The sequence below is a fragment of the Calonectris borealis genome, chromosome 10, assembly GCF_964195595.1.
Source record: "Calonectris borealis chromosome 10, bCalBor7.hap1.2, whole genome shotgun sequence".
Taxonomy (NCBI): domain Eukaryota; kingdom Metazoa; phylum Chordata; class Aves; order Procellariiformes; family Procellariidae; genus Calonectris; species Calonectris borealis.
The window spans coordinates 15,114,488-15,130,270 of NC_134321.1; the positions used below are offsets into that span (position 1 = coordinate 15,114,488).

At 36.7% G+C, this 15,783-nt stretch overlaps 1 protein-coding gene across 1 annotated transcript in view; it reads left to right on the forward strand.

Moving 5' to 3' along the window:
• Nucleotides 1–15,783, forward strand: part of ERC2 (ELKS/RAB6-interacting/CAST family member 2) — a 526,287-nt gene that overhangs the window by 137,134 nt on the left and 373,370 nt on the right. The window lies entirely within an intron of this gene.

Consider the following 15,783-nt stretch of genomic DNA (forward strand, 5'->3'; position numbering starts at 1 on the left):
CTACTGTAACTTCTTCATTTTATTTTTAATGTGAGTACCGCTTTCAAGAAACAGAAATACCTATACAGTCATACACTGCAAATAGTTTCTATTCAGAGAAGTATATTATTTAAAGTATACAGGAATCGTATAGAATGTTTCAAATTTCTGGCTAACAAAGCTCTAGGAGAAAAAACAGCTTAAACTCACCATTCTCATGAAGCAGGAAATAAATATTTCTAAGATTCTGATTATCCCTCTGTGCTATATGTCTTATCCTCTGATGAAATCTTGGAATTTCCAGCTTGTGTTTAATGGGCCAGCCAGCATATGTATATAATACAAAATAATGATAACAGAACAACGGTAAAAACTCCAGCAATTTTGGCAGATCTCAATCTAGCTTCTGAGTAGTAAAGATTACATATTTTAAATCTTCAGCTGTGCAAATCTGTTTTGCAAGGTTTGTATTACCTGTCATGCTGCTGAGGATAGTGATGAATTTCATTGGTTCTCCACTAATTTGATTTCCTAATTCTTTATCAGACCAGTATGAATTCAAGGCATTACAGTCTTATGGCTGGCGGATGGGCAGTGGTAAAAAGAACTGAATTTTCAATGCTCTTGATGAAGGGCTGCTGAGATTGTGCAGTCCTGGTGGAGAACCAGTTGGTTTCTGACAGGTGTTCAATTCTTCTTCTTCCCAGTTTCTACATAAGGCAGTTGAGCTCAAACCTTTTACTTGAAGCAAGTTAAGTTAAAATTAGCTGTAATTGCCTGTTGGTGTGCAGGTGAAAATCAGTTGTATTGTGTCTGCTTATTGTTAGTCTCTCAGGAAAACCAAATGAAAAATTAATGATCAGAGGTAGCTTGATAGAAGGAATGCTCTATAATAGCAGAGGATGAATCCCTTTTGTTTGGCCTAATATGTTATTTGTGATATAAGTGATTGTGATAGTTCGTACAAATAATACGAGATTCTTCCAGCTTTCAATGAAAAAAAAAATCTGTTTAGGAATAGGATTAGTGAAAGATATGTTCGGTATAATTTCTATTCAGTGGAAGATATCAATTCCTGGTTTTGATTATTTTTTTTAATTAAGTCTTTACTTCTGTATAATTCAAAGCATTCTGATGACAAGCCTTGGTTTGTTTCTGAATGAAGTAACACTGTAAGCTAGGTGTGTCATTGCAGATATGAGACTTAAAAATGAAGCAAAACAACTTATAAGTGTCCTCACAGTATATCTTGGTTCTAGACAGTTAAGGCTGTCTCTGCATGGACTTGCTAAATCAATTGAACCTGAATTTGTTTGTGACTGAATCTTCAGAAATTGTGGGTTTTATTTCATATGCATTATTGTCAGCCTTCAGTAATTACATTACCTCATAAATTGATGAAGCTCTGAAACACTGCAAACTATTTTATATACTCCATAGAAATCTAGGTGATTTCCATTTTCTGCTTTGAGTAGGGTGTAGGTAATGATTTTATCAGACAACATTTTTTTGAGTTTCTTTTCTCTTTTTAAGATATCTTTGTGAAGGGAATTGGGGAAAGTTGGTGAATTATGTCCAGCTGTTATGGGAAGTAATTTTAGTTAAAATTTGCTGTAATTGTCTGTTCATGTACAGGAGGCTTTTGGCAGAAGGGTCACATTAATGTAACTATTTTTATTTTTTTTCCTGGGAGAGCATATGAAAATGAAGGCCTCTAAGTATTGGGTTAACACCAGACTTCATTCTGGGATATGATACATCTCGAGATGCGTTAGAAGCAACGTAAAGAAAACAAGTTCCAATTCCAGTTATACACATGTATTGATGCAGCCACTATGTGAAATGGTTTACAAAATAATTTTGATCTAATAGCAGATTTAAAATGCAAAATAACTTCACTTGCTTCAAAATTTCTTCTATTTACTTTTGAAAAGATAGCATTATAGGGTGTGCTTTTATATGCACCATTTACCTATGAGGCAGAGATTTTAAATAACCTGTGTTAAATTTTAAATTATGTCAGCAATTTCCCTGATCTCGAAATACTTTAATAACGTGCATACTTTGGGCAATATAAATTACATCTCATTTTTTATCCATTTAAGATGCACTGAATGTTTTATTACTTTCCTGTACCTTATGGTGGAGATGTCGTGCATCTCAAATCTGCTGAAAAAGATCTTTACTTTTATGTTTTGTAGGTAGAAATAAAGCACACCCGTTAGTTTCTCAAGCCAGGACTTATCAGGAAAGACCAGTACTTTTGTTTGTTATTTTAAAGCCCCAAGGTTGTTGCAGGCATGTCACAGGCTGTACAACTTTCCATCTAGAAGATTAGATATTCACGGGTTAGAAATGAAGAGTGGTTTCTGGAGTTAAATAATATAAAGGCTCGCAAAAGAGATGTGGTTACTCTGAAGATACTTTTCACCTCTTTTGAATAGACTTTGAACCAAGAACTCCTTAAAACTACTGAGCTATCCAGTCTTGTTTCCTGGAATAGACTCTTATGGCAGCTTTCAGCTAGCCGTAAGAAATACGCTCATATAACCAAACACAGGATTTCTCATAAATTGCTGTGTAACTATGTGAGAATGTTACTTGCTTTCTCTAACAATCATGAAAACAAGTGACAGATCTCTGTGTCCAAGCAATTTCACAGATTAGAAAATAAGATTCTTCAAGGCTGACATGCATATTCTAATGATGTTCTATTATTACATATTTTTAAGACCCTCAGGGTTTCGGCACATTCCTTACCACCCTGCTGTGTGCTAGGGAGTTTTTCTGGTTAAAAATGATTGCCAGAATGTCTCTTCTCCACAAACTATTATGTTACAACTTCCAGACTGGGAATGCAGTTTATTGGAGAGAGAGTCTGTTAAACTGCGGGCGTTCTGGATATATGTGCTGGAACTCGGAGGAACACAAAAGCTGGACAGCGGCTGAATTTGTAGATTGTTACATCTACTCCTTTGTAGGCCAAAGTCCTTGTTTCTTATCAATATTTAGATAAAAACAGAAAGAACACATCCTTAACACAAGCAACAAGAAGACACTTCAATAAAAATTAGTTACTGAGGCTGTAGACCACTCATTGGATGCCGTAAGTTTGAGGGGTTTAGGAGCTGATCTTGTTCCTAGTGTTAGTCAGTTATGAGATGGTTGAAAACAGGCTGTTCGTGCTGCTTGCACCTTTTCTTATTCAGGATGGAAATGCCTCCTTTTTTCTCTTATTTCTTTTGCCTGCTTATTTGCCCTTCATATATTTTCAGTGGCCAGTGGGCCAATAAGTGGCACTAAGAATGAAGTAATTTTTTTGTTTCATTGTATGCTTCATTGTACATTTTAATTAACCAATTCATGCCTTTAGGCTGCATTCTCTTGTTACCTCCTGTACAAACTAAATGTGATGCAGCAAGACAGGAAAGTTCAAAATGATGCCTCAGAGTAAAATTTTCCTGAACTCCCTTTATACCTACTCTTAGTTTTATGGGGAGCCTTTTTGGTAATAACTTCACAAATATCAACTTCATATAACTCAACAATGTCTGTCTTCAGTACTCAGAGATACCCTGCCTTTCAAAAGGACCTTTTACATTTCCACTTAATCTTTAGTTTGGAAGACTCTGGGGGAGTAGAGGGAATGTTTATATCTCATATGAATTTTTGCTGAAAATGTTACATTTGGTTATATGAGAGAGACTAAATGCGGGCTAATTCCAAGTATCAGCAGAGGCCATTGATGTTTTGTTTCTGGGGTGTGTGTGTGTGTGTGTGTGTGTATATATATATATATATATATATAAATAAAGCTGTTTTAAATTAAATAACAAAACAACAACAAGTCAAAAGCTCCTCCAATGAAGCTCATACATTTCCTGCAGGAAATACAATCCCTGCAACAAGAGAGCCGTGATAGGATAGAGGGGCTTTCTATGCACTAAAACCAGGATCCTTCTTACCAAAAACCTGAAAATGAGCAAGTATCATTTACATGGTGATCAACCATGTTGCCTGCCAGTGTAGATGAATGAGGAATAAAAATACTGCTTTGCCAGCTGGGCTTTCTCTGAGACATGGGTTTTAAGCTGACTAAGCTAAGGCTGAGACTGTGCTGTGGTAGCAATCCAGCAACGATTCTAGACACAGCAGGTTTCATTCTCTGCAACCAGGAATTGGGAGAAGATTTTGTTTGCCTAGAGCAACTGAATCTTCTATCTCCAGGCTTCAGGTCTTATCTAAAGGGAGGGCAATGGCTTCCAGCAGCAGATGGGAAATTAATGGCAGGGAGATGCAGGGCAAATGGCAGCCCTCCAGCAGGTGGAAATCATTATGGAAGGAATTTTGTACTGTACAAGCTATTGTTTGTTGTTCCCAGATGAGTAAAGTTAATAACATTTTGGCCTGCATTAAGCCACACTCCTCTCTTCCCGCATGTCCACATTGTCTATTTGTAGAATAGATAGTTTTTGTTAATTATCACTAGAATTTTATGCTGTCCTAAAACATGGTCATAACCTGTCTTGAAGGGCTTCTTTCTGGAGATGAAAGAAACCATCAAAGGCCAGTTCTAATCCTGAGCTGAGTAAGGTATTGATAGTTGCAGTGTCAACTTCCTGCCTAAATAGGATTATTTTGTAATCACCTTGTTGTAATTAAATCAGCTTAGTAAATCCTTAATAAAAGAAATCCTCAACAAGATCTCAGTTACTTCATAACAAGCCTTTTATTATTATTTAGCTTAGTAATGGTACTCTGCAGCTTATCTTCCGGTTTTGGAGATAGCAGCTGCATATGATGCAACAGGATGTGATTCATAAAATCACATAATGGTTGAGGTTGGAAAGGAGCTCTGGAGGTCATCTGGTCCAACCCCCCCTGCTCAAGCAGGGTCACCTAGAGCTGGTTGTCCAGGACCATGTCCAGGTGGCTTTTGAATATCTCCAAGGATGGAGACTCCACAACTTCTCTGGGGAACATGTGCCAGTGCTCAGTCATCCTCACAGTAATGTTTCCTGATGTTCAAAGGGAACCTCCTGTGTTGCAGTTTGTGCCCATTGCCTCTTGTCCTGTCACTGGGCACCACTGAAAAGCCTGGCTCCATCTTCTTTACAGCCTCCCTTCAGATATTTATACAAAGATCCCCTCTTCTCTAGGCTGAACAGTCCCAGCTCCCTCAGGCTCTTGTCATGAGAGACACATTCCAATTCTTTCATAAAGCTTTTAATTAATATTTATACAAAGATCCCCTCTTCTCTTCTCTAGGCTGAACAGTCCCAGCTCTCTCAGGCTTTTGTCATATGAGACACACTCCAATTCTTTCATAAAGACTTTAATTAATCCCTTAATTGCTTTGTGACCCTTCACAGGACTCCCTCCAGTATGTCCATGTCTCTTTCGTACTGAGGAGCCCAGAACTGGACACAATACACCAGGTGTGGCCTGACCAGTGATGAATAGAGGGGAAGGATCAACCTGCCCCTCAACTTGCTGGCAACACCCCTCCTAATGCAGACCAGGATACTGTTTGCCTTTTTGCTGCAAGGGCACATTGCTTATGTTCAACATGGTGTCCACCAGCATCACAAGGTCCTTTTCTGCAAAGCTGCTTTCCAGCTGGGTGGACCTCAGCATATACAGGTGCACGGATTTGTTCCTCCCCAGGTGCAGGACTTTACATTTCCTTTCTCTGAACTGCATGAGGTTCCTGTCAGCCCGTTTCTCCAGCCTGTCGAGGTCCCTCTGAACGCAACATCACCCTCTGGTATATCAGCTGCTCTTCCCAGTTTTGTACCATCAGCAAACTTGCTGAGGCTACGCACTGTCCCATCATCCAGATCATTAATGAAGATGTCAAACAGGACTGGATGCAGTATTGACCCCTGGGGTACAATACTAGTTCTACTTCTGCCCCTGATTGTATTTGATACTCCTCTACCTCCCTTCATGGTTCTCACAAGCCAGGTCTAATAGGGCATGAGGCTTAGAAGTAATCTGTTGGTATAGTTTCTTGTAGTTCAAGTATCCCTGGAAGTTCATTAGTTTCACTTTCTTTGTTGGTGAATTCTATCAGTGTTTGTTATTCAGTAGAATAGATTATTTTTTGGTATCATTTCAAGTCTGGAACTTTCATGATGTCTTAGCACAATTAGCTCAGAAAATATTACTACTTTAAAAGTATGGTTTAAGTTTGAGCTCATTCTTACATAGGTTGTTTCAACGGTCAGAAATGAAGTGTAAGCAGATTTATAATGATTCTTAATCTCTGCAGAATGTTGACTACTACTGAGAGGCATGACTAGCATATCTGTTTATTCAGATAGTTGTTTTACATGTATTATAGCAGATCATCAGAAATAAGAGGACATCTGGATTTTTTTGATGAGTATGGTTAATTTCCTTCAAACGGTAATTGGATCAGATTTCAGGTACAATGGCACTTTGTCACATGATGTGAGAAAATTTAAAACCAAAAGTAAATAAGTCTAGATCTAATCATGATGTGCTTTTTGCAGTGTTTCTGTTGTCTCAGTGATGTCAGTGTTTTGGGGTTTTTTTTATAGGTTTATTTGACTTAAAAAGCTAGCATTTGAAGTTTTTATTGACAGCTGAAACAAAAAGATATAATCCTGTAAAGCAATAACTATCATGGTGGCCAGAGTTGGGAGGTCTGAAAATGGTTTATTGCCAGTAGGAAAAATGTTTGGAACCACTCCTTAGAAGGTTCACCACCTCTGCTACGTGCGTTTCATTTTGTTCCATTTTTAAGGGTATATATGATATTAGTGCCAAACTATGCAAACTTTTCATACCCTGATGTATATAGCCTTTGTTTGATTATCTCTTTATTAATGATGTGAAAACCCTGAGGTCAGATAAAAATGAGCCAAGGTCAGGCTACTCCAGCTACAGAACACTGAAAATGTCACTGTGTTCCATAGAGAATTGCTAAAAGGAAGAATATTAGACTTGCTCTTGTGAAAAAGCTATAGACGTTAATTTTTAAATGAAGTCTTGTGCTGTTACTGCAGCAGGAAAGGTTAAACAGCACGAATGATCCTTTGATGATTTAAAAAAATGAGACACTACCATTTGTATACTTTAAAAAGTGGTACACAGTACAGTCAGACTATATTTGTGCCTGTTTGCAATGAGTGGCACTTAACTACTGCTCTTACCATTAGGAAAAAAACTTACAGAAATTGATGCAAATACATTTATTTCAGCTGGGTGGCTCAGTGGAGAAAAACATTCATTTCATAAGCAATTCTGACACAAACATACTTAGCACTTTATTAGTTAGTGTATCATTGCTTTAGATAACACACCTGCAAACTGGCAGGTGTGCTGTTTGAAGGTTAATGAACTGTGAAATAAGTAAATGTCTACAAATAATTTTGTAAATTGTGAGCATAGTCCTGTCAATGGAGAAAATGGATTAGAAAAATAGGTGAAGTCTGTACTGTAACTAAATACTGATGTGTTCAGCGTAGATGTATTAATATAGAAAACCTAATAAAAATGAAGAGGAAAGGTGATTATAGTAGGTATTTATTGCAGTCTGTTTTTTCTTTTAAACAAATCTGTTTATAGAGAAGGGCTGTGAAATGATTGATTTCTTGGCAGTTCTTAGTTTGCATAAAGAGCAAATAAAAGCAGACAGCACAAAATACTTGGAACAAAACTACAAACGCTTTATTTTTCTTTCTGTTACAATGTTGATATTTGATATTGCTTGAAATGTAAATCTGCTTTTAGTTTTATAATAATAATGGTATAACTACAGTTATTTCACATTTTTATTTTTCTAAGTTAGAGTTTTACTTTGAAATTGTATTTTTCTATTGTTTTGTGATTTTTCTTGTTTCGAATCAGGGTGGGCCAGATATTTCAGTGTGGTCTCTTTGCTGTACTGCCAGTTTATTGTTCTGGTAGATCTGCTGTGCATGCAAAGCAAAGGTTACCCACTGTAGAAAGCACTATTCTGGAGGCTTGTGTACCATTTACTCTCTCTGTCACTCCACAGCCATTCACAGCTCTCTTGACAGTACGTTGCATATTTCAAACCAAGCTTTGTCGCAGGTGGAATTTGCCAGCCATTTCACTTTTTACACAGTTTTCACGTTTTGTGGGTCCCTGTGACAGTTTAGAACAGGAAAGAGGAGCATAGTGGCAAGGCAGTAAATTCAGAGTTAAACTGAAAGGATACTTAGATTAGCAAACGTCCTATTTAAACAGAAGTAAACTGTGAAGCAAAGTGGTTTTTTTGTCTATCTATTGAAGGATTTCAAGACTTGACTGTTCAAAGACACATCAAATGGCATGGTCTGATTTCAGTGTTCTCCATGCTTTGAGCAGGACGTTGGACTAGTGACCTCCTGAGACGCATTCCAACCCCAGTGACTCTATGGTACTAAAACTGAAACTTTCTCAAATACATGATAGGTAATGCTGTCCCAAAGAGGTGTATTTTCTGCTTTGTGAATTATATACTAGCATTCATTTATCCAAAGAAAGATTAAATGTTGATTGATTTATTTATCTCTTCCCCTCCCCCACCTCCTGATTGAATCCATTCTTGATAATAACTTTAAATGTTCTGTCTGTCTTTTGGGGACACCATTATTTTTATATCATAAAAAATTGAAATGGAATTCCCTGAGGGAAAGGTGACGGAAAGATTGGAGAGTTCCATTTGTGGGGCCTGTAGAAAGTAGTGCCCAGAGACAGAAAAACACAGGTAAAAAGAAAATGTGAAAGATGAAAGTACAAAGATAAAAGCTTTATACTCGATGTGTAAAGACTTTATGCAAGTTGTTTGGGACAAATAGTTTAATGAATGTTAGATTTATCTTACTGTCAAAACACTTCTCATTTTCATCTGTTTAATTAAAGTGATATATAACTGTGGTCCGCCCCCTCCCCCCCCGCCGCAGTTCTTACGTTTACAGAACATTACCTTGTTGCCATTTAAAACAATATTCAATTAGACAGCTTTAATGGGTTTTTATAACCGAGCAAAATTTACTGTGATAAGATAAATTAAGCTTCAATTAGGCTCGATTCTAGTGGATGGAAATGATTAGAAAAATGTTAGTACTGTTATCTACTAATTTAAAACCTTTGCTCTAATTGGAGATGTTTTGAGAGGAATTTTGATAGGATTGCTTCAGAAATGATTCTTTCTATACTTCAACTATTACTTATATTGTGATTAAGTCTTAAGGGCCCACATATGATCCTCGTGTATTGGCACTGTACACAAAGAAATGCAAAGAAAAATCCACCTCAAAACAGTATTGAAATTTCACCAGGTAGATGCAAAACAAAGGGGAACACAAAGTATCTGTAGATGTTGTAATTAGCATAATAACTAGTAGGCATAACCCCCCAGTTTGAAATTATTAATGATGTTTTTGCACATAACGCTATAATGATGAAGTGTGAGGAGAAGTTACTGAAGTAGTTTTGCATATTTTTGGTTTTTATGCTTGAGACAGCTGAGGAGAAAGGACTAGAGCCAGTTAAAGGAAGACATGAATTAAGTTTGTGACTGAAGGGAGACAGGGGGCCATGGTTGGGTGAATAAGTCATAAATGGTCTTAAAACCAAAGACAAGTGGCTCTCGTGTTTATAAAAGTGAAAGAGGGAAAGGGCAATGGTGGCTGGTGTTTTGTGTCTGCTATCTTCTCTAAATGAAAGAAGATAGCAAATCATCAATGAGGCTGATCCTTGTGTAGGGTACATACACCTAGGTAAAAGTTTGCTATACAACGGTAGGGGCAAGGTAGGCTTTTTTACTTCTTACATAGTACCAGTGTAAGGATTGTGTTTTGTTTTGTTTTTTAATATTTTTTTAATATAGGTGTTAAGAGTCCAATGCAGGGATATAATGTGGGACAGTTCAGCCTTTTTGCTGGGACTAAGGCCAGAGACTGCAAACTGTGTCTTTTTTTTAATCAGTGATTCAGTTTGGGAGCATCCTTTTTTGGTGAAAAGATCTGTTCTTCCTAACAGAGTTCTTAGCTCTTAACCCCAACACTCAAGTCTGTAGTAGGTGCAAAAATACATTCTCAGCCTGCCTTCTATCTCTACAGAGGAAAAATCATGCTCACAGCAGGAATGGAGTTTAATAAAATAGGAGATATGGCCCATTTGAAATAGAAAAGCTTCTGCAGCTGTGGTGGTCCAGAAATCTTTGGAGATGCTCATACTGACAGTAGATCTCAGATGGCTTTTTGCTTCTTTTCTTGGTAGGATTCTGAATAATATTTTCCTTATAGCTATGTGGTGGTGTGGATTTTTTTTTCTCCCCCCCCCGTTTAGAAGGAAAGGAATCTCTAGGTCTTGGTATCACAGTGGAAAATGAAAGTAAGAATCTAAGCTTGTGAAAGATCAATGGTTTTACAGGTGACCTGCTAATATTTAGGGAAACCTCTAAATAAGATCAGCTAAGGCACACAGAAGTTATACACTTCACGTCCCAAGTGATAAGATAATATAATTACATAATACTTTACATTTCTCTTGTAGTTTCCATACTTAAAATCATCAAGTAATGCAGGCTGTGAGAATTTTTGAAAGATTTGTCATTGTTACAGATAAAAAACATTTACAAATTATCTCCTACAAAAGAAGCAGCAGCTGTATTTTCTCCTGAATAATTTGATTCTGTCATTATTTGGTATATTTTCAACTAGCTGGTGTGGTAAACTTAATGGAATTCCAGTTTTGTAGCTTCCATTTTTGTCTTCTGTTAAAGTGAAAGCTGCTTTTTCATTTTATAAATTGTACAAAATAGAAACCCAGACATAAATGTACTGTTTCATTTAGACAAGCGAAGGATAATACATGTGTGCCAAAAGCTGTCTTCCTGAAGCGGATTTGGTGCTTCACAGCTCTACCATAATAAGTCATGGCAGTTAAGTTGTATAGCCTTAAGGCTTTAGTAAATAAAAATCCTTGTGGACCGCTGGCTGGCACAGACATGTGGGAACAATCATCTTAGTTTCCAGTTGTTGCAGGGAGGAATTGCAGTTGTGCACAGTGAGCCATGAAAATAGTGGTCTGACACTTAAAAAGAAGCTGGGCTAAACAACTACTGTGCATGATAGCACCTAGTTAAATAAGGATATTAATGTCCTTAGAGCAAAAATTTTTGAAGATATGTAGTTAATGAGAAGGCTGTGAATTTAATTTAATTAAAATACAAAATGTTCTCAAAGGCAGCATGCTAATTAACATTTGCTGGACTTGACTAGGTAAAAAGTGCTTGTAACAAAGTTCTGAAATCATCTGTCTCCTTTGAAAAATGTGCTTTTTAGATCTTTGGTCATGTAAGTGGTTAACGATGTTAGTAAACTGTGGTGCAGTTCTCCATTTGTTTGATTCTTTGATTCTTTTCCTGTGATTATTTTAATGTATGGCATTTTATTTTCATGTATGGCATTATAACTCAAATCTTAGCTCTTCAAACAAATCCTTTGCATTTGTGTTTCCTGTACAGGGTCATATACCTTCTCCCTGCTAGCATTAGTTATTTCTAATTAACATTATGTCTATGCAATAAAATTTTAATGCAATAATATATGTTAAAGAAATAGCATTATGTGGCATTAAGTAACTTGAATCTGTACAATTACCTTTGGCTATTATCTGTTCTGTGAAATATAAAGAAGAAAGGCTTTGAATTGTTTCCTCTGTACTTGTGTTGAATGCGCACTCTTTCTCACCCGGAAGATTAATTTAATCCTATAATTCTCAATGTTAATTTCCATATTTTTGAGAAGGAAGCAGGGGATGTAAAAAGTGATGAGAATGCCAATGTTTGCTAATGTTACAGACATCATCTATTGTAGGTTTCTTGCTCTTATATGATCGTACTTTTCCTACCTGTGTCCATTCCACCAGCTGTAATTGTTAAAAGACTCTGCATGCATTCGGATGAATTTCCACTGTATACTCTTTGCCACAGATCTGTGTCTCTGTTTTTGAAATATTCTTGCTTAACAGTAACTGTGAATATTTTCAATGTGATAACATTTTTAGTTTTACAGAAGAAACTGTGTAAGCAGTACCATGCTAGAAGAAATAAAGATTTAGAAAAGTGGAAAAAAATGGTTTTAAAAATGCAAACAAATATTTCTGATGCATTTGAAGGAATGACAGGTACAAGAGAAGGAAAGAAGAGGAGATTTTTGTCAAGTATTAATAATAATCTAACACTTCATGAAGAAAATCAGGTGTTCTACAGAGTCAGAGGGAAATGAGTGAAAAAGGAGCATGGAACTGTGGAGAAAGTTTGCAGAAGATGCTACTACTTAAGAGCTCTGGGATAGGAACATCAGCACTGGTGTATAGAGCTGCTTAAACATTGTCTGAGCCAGTAGAGTTCTGCTATGATTAGTGTTAGAAATGTATTTAAGTATTGTAGAACTAAGCCCTAACAAGACAAAATCAGGGAGTTAGAATTCAAGTATTTAAAGAGTTTTGAAAATGTTGCTACTAGTGTAAAGTTGGATTGAAAAGTAGATCAGAAGATAGAATAAAATGGATAAGGATGCTTTGGTTTCTGTAGGAATTCTCTGGCTGCCTATTTTAACATAAGGGATCAAACTGGATTTGCAGAGGCAACCTTAATTCTAACATTTTGTAATGTGTGGTGTTGATCCCCCCCCCCCCCCCCAGTTCAGTAGTAATTTTCCTTTAAAATAGGTTGTTTTTGTAGATATTCATATAGGGCTTGTGAATCATCATTGCCTTTGCTAGGTTCTCGTCTACTTCTGTCTTTCAGTGGAAGCAAGTTTGATGCAAGCAAGGTGCACATCAGATGCTATTACCACAGTTGGCTAGAAATAGGCTGAAACAATTCTGCAAATACTGCATTTATGAAGACTGTTTTCTTTCTCATGTCCTTTTGCTTTTGTCTTTCAAATTCTTCCTCAGGTCAAACAAGCGTAACAGCTGTTTCTTATCTTTAAAGACTACTTTCTTCCAGCTGCCCCACATTGTGAGATCAGGCACAAGAATGGTATAGGATGGGAAAGACTGAGGAGCTTGTAAATAAAAACAGTTCTGGATCATGTTCACTGCATGCTTATTTTCCCCTTTAAACTGTTTAAACTGTTGGAAGTTCCAGCAAAATACTTAAAATATTTTCCGTTAGTTTAATTACTTTTATACTGTATCATTTACTCATTGTTCTGAACACCGTTAGAGCAACACTAAATTGGGTTCTGAAATAGATTATAGTATTCATAATACTATAGCTGTCTCCCTATAATACCTAATTGAAATGAAATTCAATATCTATTATATCTGCGCATTTCTACATATTCATAATCTTTTGCATAAGTAATATTTTGCTGTTTTCCAAGTATGTTTACTGTTCGTGGTTGAATTTAAAACATTTTTGTAGCAAGATTGGAGAAAATTACTTCCCATTGTAAAACATTTACAGTGTTTTTCAGTAGTAGATTTGGAGGAACATTGCAATTGAAATATCCTTCACTGAGGACACTAATGTTGTCTTAAAACTTAGGACAAATAATAAAGTAATAAGAAGAAAATTTCTGGTAGAAATTACTACCAGTAGTAATAGAAGTTACTAAGTTTCTTTTTCTTTGCATTTCTGCAAAAAGTGTTCATGATGCCTGCTTGCCATATCCAGTCTAACAAGTGATTCTTTGGTCAATGGCTTGCAGGGAAGATTGATTACTTCTGGGAAGATTTGTATTGGAGCTTCATCTTTCATCTTTAAATTTAGAATCATAGCAAAATCATGTAAAAACAAGCAGAGTCTTTACAGGGCAAGGAAGGAAACTGTAGAGGAAAAAGTGCTCAGATGTATTTGAGCTCCAGATTACGCTTTGATGATCCTTTACATGTTTCGGAACTCTAAAACATAACATAGTGCACAGTTTTTAATGGACTCTGTGCTGTGTGGAATTTCAAACAGAACGTGTATTTTGCATCTTGGTATAGTTCCACATTCTTTTCCGTCTTTGAATATTTATAGCTAAATTTCTCTGCTTTATGTCAGGAGCAGTAAAGTTCCTCAGATTAGAAAGTATGAAAAAAAAAAAAGATTGAAACCTTAATTCTCTGCAATACCTAGTCAGATCCACATTATTTGAGTTGCAATAATTATAGAATCATAGAATGGTTTGTGTTGGAAGGGACCTTAAAGATCATCTAGTTCCAACCCCTCTGCCATGGGCAGGGACATCTTCCACTAGACCAGGTTGCTCAATAAAGTAATAAAGTAAAAGTCAATAAAGTCAATAAAGTAATCTTTTCCCTTACTATTAGTTTATTTCATTTTTGAGGCGAGTGTAAATTTCATTTTACTCCTTTGACTAGAAGAAATTCCATTTTCTTCATTAATAGACACAGAAAATTACTAAGATATTTCATTGTGGAGCTGTTTCATCTTTCTATATAGTTAATATAAGAGAAAATTGCTTTTCTTTTACTGAATAATGTTGTTGGTGGGTGTTTTTTTTTTTTTTAAGGCCAGTTTTATCTTTCCTGTAAATAAGGTCCTGGCTGACCTTTCAATATAAGGATTGGTTTGCTTCCTTGTTTATTTTGAAATGTTGCCAGAAATTGGGGTGCGGGGGGAGAGAAGTTGCCTTTATTTTATCCCATTTTTGGATTTTATGCAGGATTTCATAAAGTTGTGGTAAATACAATAGTACATATTTAATACAGCTTGTAGGTTTATGTTTGCAACAGACTGGAAACAATTGAGAGTAGTTTTCCTGAGCATAACCATAAACATAATGAAGTTTATCCTGCCAAGTGTCAGGCCACAAATAAAGACAGACACGTGTGGTCAACCTGCCCTCCATTTCTAGGAAAAGTGCTATTTGACCAAATAAACTAAGTTTAAATCAGGCAGGAAATCTTTGCCAGACTTGACCTAGACTCATATACATTGGTGACTCATGGTTGTTGCCCAGCCCTGCAGCTGTGTTGGTTTATAAGCCATGCAAAAGTTCAGGCCTATCTGCACTGAAGTGCCAGTTGCCTCTGTTATCTTTTTCTCTTCCAGCATGATTCTGTGTACGAGTGGTCTGGCAGCGGGCTAGTTTACTTTGTGTCATTTTCTGTCATAAATTTTGAAGCAGTCTGTCACCTACCTAGTGAGAGGGTAAGCTTAAATGATGTATGTTTTTCCTGGACAAAGAATGCTTTCAACAATTGTTAAAATACATGAGAATGTTTTGGTACCATGCATTTTTATAAATGATCACTTTTGTATAACTGAAATCAGCTCTCATTCCTCCTCCTCTAATTATGAAGCTAAATAAAAAGGAATGATACAGGGGGTGGGAGCAGGCACAGTGACCTGGGAGGAATACAGAGACCCCATCTGAGCATGCAGGTATAGGGTTAAGAAAGCCAAAGCTCATCTGGACTTGAATACAGCAAGAGATGTGAAGGGCAACAAGAAAGGTTTCTACAGGCTCATCAACAGCCAAAGACTAGGGAAAATCTGGGCTCACTGATGAATGGGAGTGGAGACCTGATCATAAAGGACATGGAGAAGGCCAAGGTACTGAATGCCTTCTTCACCTTGATCTTTACTGGTAAGACTAGCCTTCAGCAATCCCAGGTCTCTGAAACCAGTGCAAAAGTCCAGGGCCAGGTAAACTTACCCTTGGTGGAGGGGGATCAGGTCAGGGAATATTTAAACAAACTGGACACACATAATGGCATTGTGTCAATTATCTTTGAAAGGTCATGGTGGTTGTGGGAGGTTTCTGAGGACTGGAAGAAAGCAAATGTCACTCTTAT